The sequence below is a fragment of the Alligator mississippiensis genome, chromosome 4 (genome assembly GCF_030867095.1).
Source record: "Alligator mississippiensis isolate rAllMis1 chromosome 4, rAllMis1, whole genome shotgun sequence".
Lineage (NCBI taxonomy): Eukaryota > Metazoa > Chordata > Crocodylia > Alligatoridae > Alligator > Alligator mississippiensis.
This window is the reverse complement of record NC_081827.1, coordinates 124,431,103-124,447,218: the sequence shown is the minus strand read 5'-3', so window position 1 is coordinate 124,447,218 and position 16,116 is coordinate 124,431,103. Positions and strand designations below refer to the sequence as shown.

Genomic DNA, 16,116 nt, shown 5'->3' with positions numbered 1-16,116 from the left:
CCAGTGGGGTCCCCCAGGGCTCTGTCCTTGGACCCATACTGTTCAACATCTTCATTAACGATGTGGACACTGGAGTCAGAAGCGGACTGGCCAAGTTCGCTGATGACACCAAACTTTGGGGCAAAGCATCCACACCAGAAGACAGGCGGATGATCCAGGCTGACCTGGACAGGCTCAGCAAGTGGGCGGATGAGAATCTGATGGTGTTCAACACCGATAAATGCAAGGTTCTCCACCTTGGGGAAAAAAACCCCGCAGCATCCTTATAGGCTCGGCAGTGCTATGTTGGTTAGCACTATGGAAGAAAGAGACTTGGGGGTCATCATTGACCACAAGATGAACATGAGCCTGCAATGCGATGCTGTGGCTAGTAAAGCGACCAAAACGCTGGCTTGCATCCATAGATGCTTCTCAAGCAAATCCCGGGACGTCATTCTCCCCCTGTACTCGGCCTTAGTGAGGCCGCAGCTGGAGTACTGCGTCCAGTTTTGGGCTCCACAATTCAAAAAGGATGTGGAGAAGCTTGAGAGAGTCCAGAGAAGAGCCACGCGCATGATCAGAGGTCAGGGAAGCAGACCCTACGATGACAGGCTGAGAGCCCTGGGGCTCTTTAGCCTGGAAAAGCGCAGGCTCAGGGGTGATCTGATGGCCACCTACAAGTTTATCAGGGATGACCACCAGTATCTAGGGGAACGTTTGTTCACCAGGGCGCCCCAAGGGATGACGAGGACGAATGGTCACAAACTACTACAAGATCGTTTCAGGCTGGACATAAGGAAGAATTTCTTTACTGTCCGAGCCCCCAAGGTCTGGAACAGCCTGCCACCGGAGGTTGTTCAAGCGCCTTCATTGAACACCTTCAAGATGAAACTGGATGCTTATCTTGCTGGGATCCTATGACCCCAGCTGACGTCCTGCCCTTTGGGCGGGGGGCTGGACTCGATGATCTTCCGAGGTCCCTTCCAGCCCTAATGCCTATGAAACCTATGAAACCTATATAAATGTATAGAAATAAAATATAAATGCATCTCCCTTCCTATATAAATTAAATTCTGTAGTCTAATATCCTATCCAATATAATTATAAAATTGAAAAGAATAAATCAATTAATATAATAATAAAAGTGTCTAGAAGAAAGAAAAAGGTATTCTGGAATACCGCTTGCTAGGCTAGGCTAGCAAGTAGGAAATCATTCAGATCAATTCTAGTAGAAGGCTTCATTGCCTAATGCTCCTGAGCTGCTGGAAGACACAGTTTAGTAACTGTCAGACCCCAAGGCAGAAAGCAGGGCAGTTCAAACAGTGCTGCCTTTTATGTTGTTTTTCCATCCCTTCCCCAGAGCACTGGAACTGGAAGGGACCTCATGGAAGGATCACAGTCACTGGCCAGCTAAACAGTCAATATGAAAGCAGTTCTTCCATCCCCTTCCCCACTCTTCTCCCTTTCTCTCCTTATTTTCTGTTTCCTTGCAGGCAAGCCCAGCTTGAGCTTTGAAACTTGAAAAATTTCAAAACTTTTGAAATGTTTTGACTGCCCTCATTTTGTTTTGAGACTGTTTCGAAGCCCTCTGTTTCATTTCGATTTTTCTGTTTTGAGCTTGAAATAAGTTGAAACAGTGTCGAAACAAAACAGCTGGTGAAATTTTGCACAGCCCTACTGTTCAGACTGTTTTTCTGACCTTAACTGTCCTTTACGGTGTTGAGGAGAGGGGATGGGTCTCTCTGCAGGGGTAGGAGAGTGTGTCCTCCTGGAAAGTTACCATGTCACAGTTGACTGTGCTGGAGCTTTAACCCTCCCAACCCTAACCCAGCCTCTCATGTCTCTGCCCTCTCTTCCCACCCTCTCCACATGAGTCACTACATGCTTTCTGCTACCTTGCTAATACACTGCAATATAAGCCTTTTCTTGTTGATAACTATTTGTTAGGTGTGCAAAGACAGATATATTGGGGGCTGCCTAGTGGGTCTTTGGCACAGAGAAAACTTCTTAAAAGCAGCTGCTCTGAGCCTCTGTGAGAGAGGTGGGGGTTGGGTGTGCTTCAGTGCCAGGAGAGGCAGGTTAGGCAGTAAGGTTCTTTGGGTAGATGTGATATGTTTTATTAGACCAACTAAATAATTGGAAAAATCATTCTTTGCAAGCTTTTGGGCACAAACACCCTTCTTCAGGCATAGAGAGACTCTGTTGGTGTTTTATGTGCTTTCCTGTGTAGAATAGAAGCCAATATGCAAAATGCAGGTCTGTGAAATTCAAATGCATGGCAATGAGGAGAGGGAAGTTGGCACTGGAGAGTGTGGCTGGCCTTCATAGCATGGGTGGGCAGTGTATTGGTATTGACCAGGGTGCCTGTGATGGAACAGGATAATCAGCCCCTGCTAATTTTTCCTCTGAATTAATCATGTTTTCCAGGTATCTGGCCAAGACCTAGGTGGGGAGAGGCAAAGCTTGGTTTCACTTGGCTTTGGATGCTACCACCCTGGCTCCTGGCAGTGTGGTGAGGAGGGAGGAGTGTTGCAGATGGTTGGGGATGGAAGTTTGTTCTCAGAAACCCTGTAAGATGAAATGCTTCCCTCAAATCTACCCTGCCACACATTAACCCATCAGCATCCCCTGGTGAGGAGCACTGAAGTGTCTATTCAGAAGGTACCTCTCGATTGTCTTTTGATCCTCTCAGAACACCTCATTCTGGTGGATTTGGCAGAATGACACCAGGTTCAGCTCCTTACCTCAGATGGCAAGAAGGTCCTTCATCTCCGTCTCCATCCAGTTTGTGGGTTTGGTCAACCCAGAACTAACTGTACAAGTGTTCATGGTGGTACTAGTAATCTTTGTGTTGGTAAGATTTTTCTTGTTGGAAACTCTACCAGTTTCTCATGGATTTGCCAGGTTTTCTCTATGATTGGTTCTAGCTACTGAAGGATCACTTCTGCAATGGTGACTTCCCCTGAACAACTGATGAAACATCTGAACTGTGACTTATCATGTTGAGCTTGGATTCACATGAATCTCTGATTTAGTTAGTCTATAAGGTGCACCTCTACCCTTCCTTCTCCCTAGAACAGACACTGGAAACATGATTGGGAGGTTATAAGCGTGGAAGGTTTGACTCTACAATGGGACTGCAATGGTCCCCCCCAGTAAACAACATTTCAGTTGAGAGAACAGGATGTGGTTGTTTTCTTTGCAGCCTTATTCAGTGCTATTCCCTGAAAAGTCAAAAGAGGTACTCAAAGAACAAGGCTTCTCTGCTCCCCGATCCCCAGCCATTAAATTGTACCATTCTTAACCACACAGTTGGGAGGGTGATATATTTTATTAAACCAAAATATCCATCTCTCTCACATATTTTTGGGACAATCACAGGTATAGCATCATTCCAACAACTGCCACAACTGATATATATTATTAGTCCCTTTTGATGACTAGAAAATAATATTTAGAAGTTTGCTTTTAGAAATTGGTTAGTAGGTAAAATAGATATGCATTAAAATAATGGTGCAGGGGAATGGCAAGGGTTAATTGGTTTCTAAAAGCCTGTTTGTGACTTTAAACAGGGCGACATCGTCCCTGTTACGGGAACGTCTAGGCAAAGCACCCTTTTTATTGAGAACTTGCTGTTCGACCCGTGGAACTGGGAGACATATTGTGTTCAATCGGATTGAGATAACCAAAGGCTTAATTGCCAATTAAGCCTTCCCTGCTGGGGGTGGACAACTAGAGATTGATAGCAGCCAGATAAACATCTTGTATAAAGAACTGTCAGTGCAATCAGAGCTTCCCCGGAAGGGAAAGAGGAGCCCAGGCTTTAGACGCCAGAGATGGCAAGCAGCTCTCTGTAGAGGCACAGAAGATGAGAGAGAGATTCACCAAGAATTTCTTGTTAAAGTGGTGAGTGTCGGGGTGTTGTTCGAAGACAGATTGCTGATTCAGCTGGATGATTGCAGCTCCATCCAGATCTGTGGCAAGGACTTTGTTGCTGTGAGCTGATAAATGGGATGGGCTTGCAAACGCCCACCTGGTGAGTATTCATTGCGGGACTGATAAGTGAACTGGGAACTTGTAGGGAGAGCCGGCTGAGGGACTGACAGCTGGCAGCTAGCCGAGTTACACTTATTGTTAGCGGGCATTGCTGATGCTCATTATTAAAACTAAGTGAGCACTCCTCTTGTGTGGCGTCTCCTTTTAATTACTCCCATCAAAGTCGTGGCAGGCGAGATTGACACCAAAATGAGGGAAGACAAAGCTATAACATTTTATTTTGTGCCCTAGAAGAAGAACACGCTCACAGTGACAAAGGTTCCTTCAAGGTCCACTGTGTCTGAAGCCAGCAGACACACAAGCTGGGTTAAATAATAATATGTACCACACTATTCCATAACATGAGATAAGCTTGCTGCATTGGAGCCAAGTCTCAGTGACCAGCAGCAGAGCCCCTGACATTTTCAGTTTTGGTGGATGGACCAAATTAGTAGGCCAGGGCATGACCAGTTTAAGATGTGTGCATATGATGGGTTTGTAAAAACAAAGAAATATGCTGACAGGACAGAATGTAGACAGTATGATGAGCACAGGGAATCTGATCAATGACACCGAAGAAAAAAGTCATCAGAGAAGAGAAAGAATACAAAAGATGGGATTTCAGAGCAGTAAAGGATCCCTGAAAGGGAAACCTGAGGTCACCATGAACAGAGGGCATACCACCAGCCCGTCTCACCCTCTCACCCACCCCATGGGGCAGAGGTGGGCCTCGGCCCTTGACCTCCAGGCTGCTGACATCTGACATTCAAGAAAGAACCACAGGGTGAAGCTCACATACTGGCCAGATGTACCTTCCTTCTGTGACAGCCCTAGGACTGGTAGATATAGAATCCTACAGGGTTAATTTTTTTGCGTTGCTTGCATTATGGAAGTAATTGTTTTACCTGTTATTCAGCAAGGGATTAATCTGCTGCTTTCCCTGACCCAAGGAAGCTTATTTCTGAAAGCTTATTTAACATCTCTCCCAACTTTGTAGTTGGTCCAATAAAAGTTGTTACCAAAGAAACATAAACATTGTCATTTAAATCTACTATTGAACCATGGTCTGTATTTGATCTCAAGCTTTTGAGGCATTTATGGAGGCCTTTTCAATAGCAGCAAACTATCAGAAGTGCTTTTTCCCCAGTTGTGTAATTTCTCTGAAAAGGTCAGTAATCTCTTACCTTCTGGGCAGAATTTATGAAATTCTACCAGTATGTTGATCAAAGTTTAAAATCCAGACTTGCTTTAGCAGGATGACAAGAACCTTAAAAATACCCTCTTTTTACAGTCTGAAAATGCAACTTTATGAAGAGCAGCAAGGTCATCATCTTTCAAATTCCATGGTCTACAAATACCTTGCAAATAGCAACAGTTCTGCTTTGTTGTTTTTTTGGTTTTGTTTTTTTGGAGAACATTTCAAAATATATCAAATCAATCTGACTTGACTGTGGGGAATGGAGGGATTTACACTGTAAATGTAATCACTTTATTACATTTCACAGTTATATTAATGCTACAAGCTTCTGAAAGGGAGTCCATAGCAGGGCCCAAGTGCAGGTGGACCTGCAGAAGTAAATATGGCTAGTGAACAAGAGAGGTTGTGCTGTAAGCAATTGATCTAATTTAAAAGCTGGGATAATTATGGGATTTCAGTCTGAGAAAAGCAGAAGTGTAGGTTTGGCACTGGGAAAGGGGTCCCATAGGGAAAAGGAGAGAGAAGTCAAACTGATGAGGACAGGAGGCAGAAGAAACTCCTATCCAACAAAGTATTTACACATATGCTTAATTTTAAGTGGGTAAATGATCCTATTCTAACTCAGCAAATAATTTGAGCATGCCTCTGACTTCAGTGAGATTTAAGACCATGCAACAAAGATAAACTAGTGCTTAAATACTTTGCTGAAGGCATTGGATTTGTTTATGTACTCAAATAATCTCTGGGCCATCAGGACCCACTAAGTGGCTAGATTGTGAGAGGGCATACACAACTAGTGATGATTTCAGTCCCTGTAGGAACCCACATCTTCAGAGGTACCCAAACTTTTCCAGATCAGTTTGTCTTTCTCGTCGGAAATAATATCAGTTAGGATTTGTCACTGTTCTTTACCTCTCATTGTATGCCCTAGTAAAATGCTGTGAAGACTAAATTTTTAAGGTCATGTAATTAATACTAGTGGCGGGTAATTTAAAGTACAGTCTATATTTCAAGGGGAAAGGGAGGGGGGAGAAATTGTATGTCTGATTATCGGTCACAGTGACCGTGGTCCATTATTTTGTTTTGGGACAAGACTTAGTACACTGTCCATTTAAAAGGAATCAGCCCCTATGGCTGAATGGAATGAAAGACCAACATGTACTAGGGATGTGTGAAGTATATACACAACTGAGGAATCTAAGATGCATTAAGCCTTGAAATAGCTTTGAAAAGGTTTGTTACTAAGTAGTGGTTTAAATTATTTCAAAAGTTGACGTACAAAATATGTCAGTGGTACAATTAGTTGCATGTTGCAAGAGTCCTTTGCTTTTTTAAAGGGCTAGATGTCAACATTTTATGAAATGCTAATTGTTCAAAGTAAAAGGAAAACAATGTACCTTGAAGGTTTATGTAGCCTGTTGCTTTAACACACTTCTGTATTTGTTTTTACAATTTATTTCAACTTATGGTTGATAATGGCCAGTTACTAATTATGGATGCCTTATATTGACCATTAGAGTATAGGATGAATAAAATATGATAGCTGCCTTTGTAATGATGGAAAATTAAAGAGATCCAAGCCCCTTCTTCTATATTCTAGATTCATATTTAAATTAAGATGATCTTTTATTTTGGAAGAAATTTGACTTTTTATCAGATGTTACAGAAATAGTTAAAAGTTGTGTGTCAAATTCATCACTGATGTATGTTTTCTCTACTAAAATCAATATAACTTGTCGTGCAAGATCTTTCTTAGCCTACTGAAGACCTCAGGAGAATTAATTTTATTCAAACCAAATTATATGAGTGCACAGTCAGGAAAAGCTTCCAAACTTCAAGTCATTTGGAAAAAGGTTTTTGGTGGGTTTTTTTTTTTTTTTAATGCCAGCATTCTTACTGGTAAACAATAACAACAAGAAAACAATTGGAACAGAGGGACATGGTACTGACTTTGCACTTCCTTCTAAAGGAAAACATGGCTTGACAATTCATTTAACTGAAATGCCTCAATCTGGAAAAAACAAAACAAAATACCCCCACAAATAGTAATGGGAGCATCTTCTATCAAACTGAACTATATATATTAAGAAAGCGTGACCTTTTACAAATATCATTCCACTAGGAAAAAAGAAGTGGAATCATACAAGCTTGAGGCCATTTGCATTCAATAATAACAAAGTAGACTGACTCCTTTGTACATGGAAAAATAGGGAGACTGGCAAAAGAACAATAATTTTTTAATAATCCTTCAAGAAGGATGTTTTCTTCTCCTTTTTTTGGCAACCACCCTATTGTGATTTTTTTTTTTCTTATTTCTAGTTTATTTATTCATTGAGACCTCAATTCAAGAAAGCTTCTGTATTCAGGAAAACATCTATTTGTTTGAATTAAACATTGTTTAATTAAAAGCGTATATTTACACCCCAGATGTAAATATTACTTTTAGTTTCATTAAACTCCTTGGCTAGGTACAAACAACCAAAAAGCCTAAGGCTAAATCAATTCAGTCTTTGGAGATTAGTCTAAAATGCACAGATTTAATTGAAACAGAAGTGAACAGACATTTACCTTTGATTTAGGAAATGCAGCCACATACATGCCTGCAATGGCTCAGGCCAGAAGCCAAGGGGGGCACTAGAGCACGCCTCTCAGGCTGTGTGTTCACTTCCTCTTCCTGCTGCCCCCAAAGTCTCTGGGATTTGCAGTTCACAATTACAGCAGCAGGACTCTGCAAGGTTGCTCATCACTTCCTCTTCCTGCTTCTGGGATTTGTAGCCCACAGTTGCAGCCAGCAGTACATTTGAGCAGGGGAAGGAGTGTTTAACCCACTTCCGTGGCCCCACATCCCAGCCGTGGTTTGCCTGGAGGGACAGATCCCCGCTATAGACTGGGTTGCATCCCAAGCTAGGCTTACCTTCCCCCCCCCCCGCTTCCCTTTTCAGCCAGCCCTCACTGCTCTAGCCAGGGAGCAGAGGGATGGGGCCAGCCATACTCTCTGGAGCAGACAGCCCAGGGCTGGAAAGCCTGCTGGGATGTTGGGGGACGGTGATTGAACTTGAACCAGGAAGGGGTCTGGGACAGAAATTTCATAATGATTTGACCCAAATCAGTTAAATCTGATACTGCATTCAACCAGGTTTATCTTAAACTAGTTTCAGCCATTTTGAAACTGGTTTATATGCGCTAAGCTTCTGTTCTATTACTGGTGCAAACCAGTTTCTGATCACTTTAACTGATTTATGTGTAACTTCTGTCCCTAGCCCTTGGGATTCAGGGGAAGGTTTAAGCATGTGCTATGTGATTGCTTCAGTAAGAATGCTATTAGACATGTAACTTAAGTGCAAACTGGGGCTTTGCAGGCTTATGTATGCTATGTTCTGTAGCAGGCCTGAAAGGGCTGCTAGATCATTTACTTTCCCCACTATGACTTACAGGTCAGTTAGTGACAGCTAGCTTAACACGGTGTCATCAAAACAGATCTGGGCAGCTGCAGAGTTTGGGAGTTGCCCTGAAGAAGGTCCATAGCTACAAGCTGGAGGATGCTGCCTGAGGAGACAAAGCTCAGAGGGGAAAAGTGGAGGAACATTTCTGTGAAAAATACAGATAAAGAAAGTATTTTGGGCACCTCAGGAAAGCAGTAAGGGACCATGAGGAACAAACCTTAGGTGTCTGATACAGGGTCCCTTGGCTGCATGCAGAGGGAAGAACATGCCTACATTTCCCTTTGCCTTTCATTCCTAAGGGAAGGGTTTGCAGCCTGCAACTAAAAAAACAAGGACTTGTGAGCCCTTGTCATTAGGATAGGGTGGGAGGTGAGGTTATAAGGCCTGGGATTTTGTTGGATCTTTCATTATTCTGATAAGGCTGAGACCTGAGCAGCTTAGTATCAGGAGGTGTGTGTGCATGACATTTTAAAGTGAGCTAAATGCTTTTGTACCACTTTAATGGTGTCAGTGTTTGCATGCTTTGGCAGGGTATTGTGCATTAATTCCAGCTGCTGTAGGAAATTCAGTGGCGTAATGTGCCTTAAATGACTTGGGGTGCAGCAAACTAAAAGTCCTTTGAGAAGTTTTACTTTGTTGCCCCTATAGCTGCGGAGCAAAGCACCGGGCTCCATGCAGCTCCACGGCTCTGTAGGAAGCCCTGCAGGCAGCCTGGCAGCAACCTGGGAAAGCAGGCTCTGCCCAAGTAAAGCAGCGAGCCTGATTTTTTTTTTTTTTCTTCACCCTGGAGCCTGCCTGCCTGAGCTGCGCGGGGGCCTGGTGCTTCTCTCCACAGCTGTGGTGCCCACTGGGACCACCCTGGCCGGGTGCCAGTGGGCAGGTGCCACCTGGGGCTGGGCCGCCACTGCTGCGGAGGAAAGCACCAGTCCACCCTGCAGCCCAGGGACTGCTCTGCTTGCTGGTAGCTTGCCCTCCCCTCCCTGCCGGAGAGGCAGGTAAGTCAGTGGGGTGTCTGCATGACACGGGGGTTTAATCAGCCCTAAATTGAAGTGGTGTTTTTTAAAACACACTACTTCAATTTAGGGCCCCCGTTTCGTTTACACATGCCAAGGAATACTGCTCTATGCCAGGCCAGGCCACAAGGAGGCACTTCGACAACTGACTGAGCCATCCATAGGGTGTCACTAATTTTTATGAGCCAGTTCATGTGGGTTTTTTTAAGACCCTAGAGAAACTGAATGTGTCATTTTACTATATGATAAACCAATTTTTCTTCACAGAAAAGCAAAACTGAAACTCATTTTCCCCTGCTTATCCCAGGCTTCAGCAAAACACTTAGGCATGTGAGCCCAGATTTTAAAACAATATTGAGAGGCCTAAACAGACTGTTAAAGCCACTTCGACTGCCACTCCCACTTCGACAGAATCTCTACTGCGGCATACTCTCCAGAGACCTGCTTTCTTGTTCCTCCGTGCCTAGGCAGCTGCATCCTTAATAAGTGCACCCCAATGGCAAATAATTATTGGTCTTGAATGAAAAAGCAGAGTCATCTAGCAGTATATCTGCATAGCTCTATCTGGCCTCTACCTGACATGGACTTTCTTGAGTGTCTTGGTTGTAATTTGGAACTAGGATATGCCAATCTCACTGGTCTGCCAATCTACAAGCAGCTTGTAGGTGTACTTGGGTCAAACTTAGTACCTGGCACCTGTCATGGATTGAATCTAATAGGTTGAATGGCAGCACTGGCCAGGGGCAGAATGTGGTAGTTTGGAAGGGAAGTAAAAGCAATTGTAAGACAGCTCTTTCTGAGTCAGACACTGGGAGACAGTTTTATTGTATGAGTATACAATACAACACTATATAATACAATGAGATTATACAGTTTTATTGCATAAGATTATAGAATACCTGCTTAGTGCTAGGGACTGGGTTAGAGAAGCAGTTAGGTATTTATAAGGAGTATAAGGAAAGTTTATGTAGTTAGATAGGGTGGGGAAATGGGATGAAAGTAAATGGAGTGGGAAAGGAGAAAAAAGCTTGTGTCATGGCTACAGAGTGGGGAGAGTCATTGGTAGGTAGAAGGAAACGAGCTGGGCTTCTGGGTGGAGAGAACAGAACATCATGTCGCCTCTGGAGTCGGAGGCAGAGCCTAAGGTGTGAAATGGCCCCCAGCTTTGGACTGATTCTGATGCCCGAGCCTATACACATACTGTAGTCATGGCAGTTTGGTGCCAAGTGCTTGTTTATGGTTACAGTAGCTGAAGAGTTAATGTTACACATGTGCAAAAGTCACCCAGAAAAATCTGAACAGCTTGAACTTCTGACCTGCTGCCATAGGTAAGAGTTATATAGTCATGCATGGCTGTGGACATGTACGATTGTGTCAGAGTATTTGGCAGGAACGTGTGACTGCAATTCTGAGATAAAGGTGAGGCAGGTAAATGTACCAAGTGAGATTGAAGGTGATTGGTGAGCAGGTGATTGACAGTGAATGATAGCCCTTTACCCAAGATTGATTGGCTGAGCAGAGTGGTATGATTTGAGAATATAAAACCTGTTGCCTGACACGTGTGTTTTTTAGTGCAGGGCGTAGAGTGAGTTGTGTACGAGTGTTTGGTGTCTGTGCTGTTTGGTCCTGTTTAGTCTGTTAGAGCATCACCTGGTTGTGCTTGGAGCTGTGCTCTGTGGCATGAGTGCCAGTGCTGTTACTCCCTGTGGACAGAGGGTGAGAGGAGTACTGCCACTGAGAAGCCCAGTTCCCTTGGATTCATTGGATTGTCCTTCTGAGATTCACCAATTCTGCTTGATTGACCGGGTCTGACCCTTTGCCACTCTTTTCAATGGGTTTCTGATTGCTGTTTACCACTGCTGTTGTTCACCATTGTTATTCTTCAGATTTCTGCGGTAGTTAATTGGTAACGTATTAATAAATGTTGTTCTGTTCTGCATCTTGTTTGTGTGTGTATTCCAAATTACCTCCCATACCTTGCTATTTTTATTACCATTTTATTTTTCTTTATTCCTTGTTGCTCTTAATAAATCCCTTTATATATTTGCACCATTAACCTTGTCCTGGTATATCAGTATATCAACGGAAGTCAGGCTGGGCATCCCAACTGGCAGTGTATGAGGGACGCCAACACTGCTGGTCAACCTGATTTAACCAGAGACAAATTTATCCTTAGCAGGTTAAAGTCTCAGAATTTGTCCCGCTATAGTACCGTTACACAAAATGGCTTCACAGGAGACATCTAGGGAGTATCCTAGTGGATCTGCATACAGTGTCATCAGGACTATCCAAAGCCTCTACAATCTGCTTGATAAAGTCTATCAAACAATGGAGCTGTATTCTCTGGGTCTTGTCAAGAAAACCACTGACCTGAATATTTGACTATAAAATCATTTCCAAGCATCATGGACCAGACCACAAAAGTAACTCAGGCCACTGAAAGGGTCATACTTTGTATATTCTACATTGACTACCAAACGGGAAGCACACATGGCAGAGGAACATGCAGGAGTTGTACAGGTTAGTGTGAAGTGTCAGTAGGAGTATGTTATATATCGCTCATTACTCTTTTTTTTTTGTTGTTGGCTGGCTGCTCTGTGGCCTGCAGTACCCATCCCACTACATTCTGGGCTCTCCATTGTATTCTGGACCTGCTGATCAAATGTGGTAGCAGTCCTGTAGCAAGGTCAGTGACAGTGGAGCACTTCAGGAGTACCTATAAAAAGCAGCTGCTGTGAGCAGCTCCACAACTGGAATTGCAATTGTAGCGGGAACCAGAAGTCATCACTGTTCCTGTGTACCAAACACCTGGCCATGTCCCTAGGCTGCTGTATAGTGGAATTGGCGTTATCCCTCACTACCTTCACCTTTGCTTTACATGTGGAGTATCCTTGGGGAAGAGGGACTTGAATGGTGGGGCATTGTATGTAGCCCAGGCAAACTGTTGTCATCTGTTTGTAAATTGACCTGGCTATTGCCTCTTCAGAGGTGGCTTAAGTTGGTCCTAGTTGCTGAATTCCACTATTGGCAGTTCTGATGGATGCTTCCAGAGTTGGATGCTCGTCAGAAAGGGTATCCAGGTCAGACAGGAAGGAGTATATACAGAAAAGGATAGACTCACAGAGGTAGTGGGATGAGTGGACATGATAGAGGTGAATGGGTGGTGGGGAAGGAATTGATATGTCTCGGTAAAATGGCATTTAGGAAAAACATGAGTAGCAGCAGCAGGGTGGGTTTATTGGAGTCATTGAGAGATGAGTCACGCTTCCCCAGGAGAAGGGGGAACATTGAGTGGAGAGACACAAATCACATTGGCTACTGATATGCATATTGTTTCACAGATGGCAGTGGAGGCAGGATCACACTCTTGGGTCTGAATTTATGACAGGTGGGTGGTGAGCCCTGGCAAAGAATGCTAGATGAGTGGTCCAGGGTAGCCATGAGCATGATTGTTTCTACCATCTTATTCAGAGCTGCAGTGTGGCTGGTCCTGCCTATGAGACAGTGCAGAAGTGACCTCTTTTGCTTCATGCAGCTTATCAAAACTTTTACAGCTTGCATCATAGAATTTGTCTGGATAACCCAGCATGAGCCGAGTACTTCTGTCGTCTTAATACCAAAATTGTCTGCACCAGTTCTTAGTTGACTCTTACACATCTGTTGCCTGTGACAGAGTAAATTAGGGTTGATATGATGGGGACTTTTGAAAGTTTGTCCCCATTATGACCACAGGAGTGAGGCAGCTACTCACAGGAGGAAACCCTGCAAGCCATCAGGTGCTGGTGCAGTTCAAGTGGTGCTTGTTGTACCTGTGGTTTAAGTGGTTCTGGCTGTGGGCATGGTGCAGGATCAGGTAACTCATGTTGAATGCATACTACAGTTTAACAGTTGGGTATAGTTATATATTGTTTATGCAGTTGTACTAGCCATTTGGTGGTTAGTATTTGAAGTACTCAGAACTCCAGACAGTCAGGCTCAATAAATTAGTTTATTAGTAAAGGACAGAAGTGCTTATACAGAGAAGGCATTCTTACCCCTTAGAAGAGCAATGTCACAGCTGTTACTTCATGTAAAAAATCTACCCACAAATGGCAATGCAAGGGTACATATCACACCTGCTCACAACAGACTGGTGAAAGTTTCACTTCTAAATTGGTTTGGATTCTGGAGAACCAAACTTAGTGAACAAATAGTTTACTCGTTCTAATTACTCCTGGATAAAAAATCTGCCTTGCCCATGGGCAAAGTTACCTCTTGAGTATTACACTGAAGCCTAGGACATATTGCAATCTAAAATTAATCTTAATGTAAGTAAATGTATTATGAGATTATGTTTACATTTATACACTTAGGTTAAATGCAAACATTCAAAGCATAGAAGGCACCAACACCATAGTAGAGACTTACGTGGTTGTGGAATGTCCCTTGGTCCTGCTGTGAGTGTTTTATGCTCTCAAAGGGGAGCCCATATGGTGGTGGGTTATGGCAGGTGATTTTACTGACTTCATTAGGAGTCCCCAGTAGTGGTGTCTGGCCTTCTGAGGGGTGCGTTTCATAATGGTGTTAGCAGCTTCCCTTCTGGGTGATCTGATTCCCTTAGAGGTTTTCTTGCTTACCAGATTTGTTGGGGCTAGAGTGTCAAGCTTGGACAAGTTACTCCTGTGGAGAAGGAAGAAGTTAACGAGTATGTCTCTATGGCAAAATGACAGTGTAACTGGAGCAAAAGCTGCCATATTTACAGTAGTCTGGGTAACAATAGCAGTGTTACTCTGGGCAGGCCCCTGCTACCTGCCATGAGCCTGGGCTGTCACAGCAGGCAGCTGGGAGGCTGCAAACAGCTGCACCAGGGTTTGCAGAGCCCAGGCCTGGCTCGTTGCCAGCGGTGGGTGCACATGTGCCTCAGGGTAGATGGCAGGGAAGGGGCCGGGGCTGTACTGCCATAAAAAGAATCGGGCCCCTCATGGGTCCCCCATCATCTGCCCCAAGGGCTGACATACCAAGAAAAATGTCTTCATGCGCCACGCTGTCACATAGGATAGAGGCAACCAAGCATACCGCTTCCATTTTAAAGAATGCTGTGACAGGAAGTAAGCTGACCAGGCATTCACCCACCTCCCCCCATCTCCATATAGTCCCTCTTCCCTGCAGTAATAGTGTCATTGCCTGCTCCTGCAAGCAGCCATCCTCAATTGCTCTAGAGTTCTCTTCAACAGATTCCCACAAGACTTAGTCTATCCCTTGCCACTTTCTGTGGCTTTCCTCAGTCAGCCAGATTGTTTCTGTAAAACTTGCATGCTTCCATCTCCTTCTGACACCCGGTGGCTGGCCTGCTGCTATCAGACTGTGCCTATGCCTAACAAACTCCACACTCTTTGGGACTTTTACACTATATGCTAGTGAGTTTATGACACCAGGTTGCACATATCTGTCATCTGCCTGGGCACAGGTTATGGAAGTCTGTGTTAAAATATTTGGCAGTTCAGGTCCTATAGGCTCAACAAAATTGCTCAACCCCTCCTCAACAGCCATGTGCTATCCCTTCTCTTCAAGGATAAATAAACTTGACTGTGTGCCCAGACTTGCAGCTGCTTCTCTCTATTTTTCAAAGAAAACTTGCAGGAGGGAAAAGCAGCTTGAACACTGAACTTCAACACTACTCTATTGGAGGGTGCAGACATGGGCGGGGGAAGGGGAAGTTCTCGCTACCCTGTTTGGGGGTGCCTCTTGGTAATCAGTGAGCTGGGAGAACAATGCAGGTGTTCAACTCTTGGATGGGCAGCTCTAGCTTGTAAAACGGGAGCAGTGGTCTGGAGCCAGGGTGAGTTTGGAGGACAATGAGTTCTATGTTGCTTGCCATTGCAGAACTGTCTGCCCTGGATGTGTGAAGAAGGGGAGAGGGAGGACAACTGTTTAAAAAAATGGTAATACGGGAGGGTGGGATCTCTCTGGCTCACTGGTTATGGTGAAGGGTTTCTCCTGTACTTTTGGGTGGGTTTCTCCTGTACATTTCCTTCCAGTGGCTGAAGGGCTTCTCCTGTATTTTTGCATCAGAAGATCTTATAATTCTAAAAGCAAACCAGTTAGAGAGTGCTCCTATTTCATCCATCACCATAAGGAGACTGATACTTTCTGTACTTTTTAGTACTTCTGGTTCCAACAGGTGTCTGCGTAGATTCAGGACATAAGACCTCTTTCTCCCGCTAGATGGTGCAAGCTCTCTCTTGTGTATTCAGGGAGATCTTTTGAAGTGGATTTCATGCTTGTGCAAAAAGACGTGTGGGAGATCTGTCAGTTTCTAAAAGACGCAGCATCTCAAGGCTCAATGGCAACCTATCTTAGAGTGGAGATGAGACAAAAAGTACAGCAAGCCATAAGTATATGGCTGCATCAGGAGCTCTTGAATGACTTGAAATTTAAAGGGAGAATGAAAAAAGGAGGAAATAATGAC

The 16,116-nt window shown here is 44.0% G+C and overlaps 1 protein-coding gene across 2 annotated transcripts in view; it reads left to right on the top strand.

Annotated features, from left to right (window-relative positions):
* Positions 1–15,322: 15,322 nt before the first annotated feature.
* The window catches only part of LOC106736949 (solute carrier organic anion transporter family member 1A2), an 87,646-nt gene continuing 86,852 nt past the window's right edge, over positions 15,323–16,116 (top strand). For both annotated transcript variants that reach the window (XM_059726559.1, XM_019489604.2), the window contains exon 1: positions 15,323–15,486. The gene's annotated coding sequence lies outside the window, so the exon portion shown is untranslated. The remainder of the gene's footprint in view (positions 15,487–16,116) is intronic.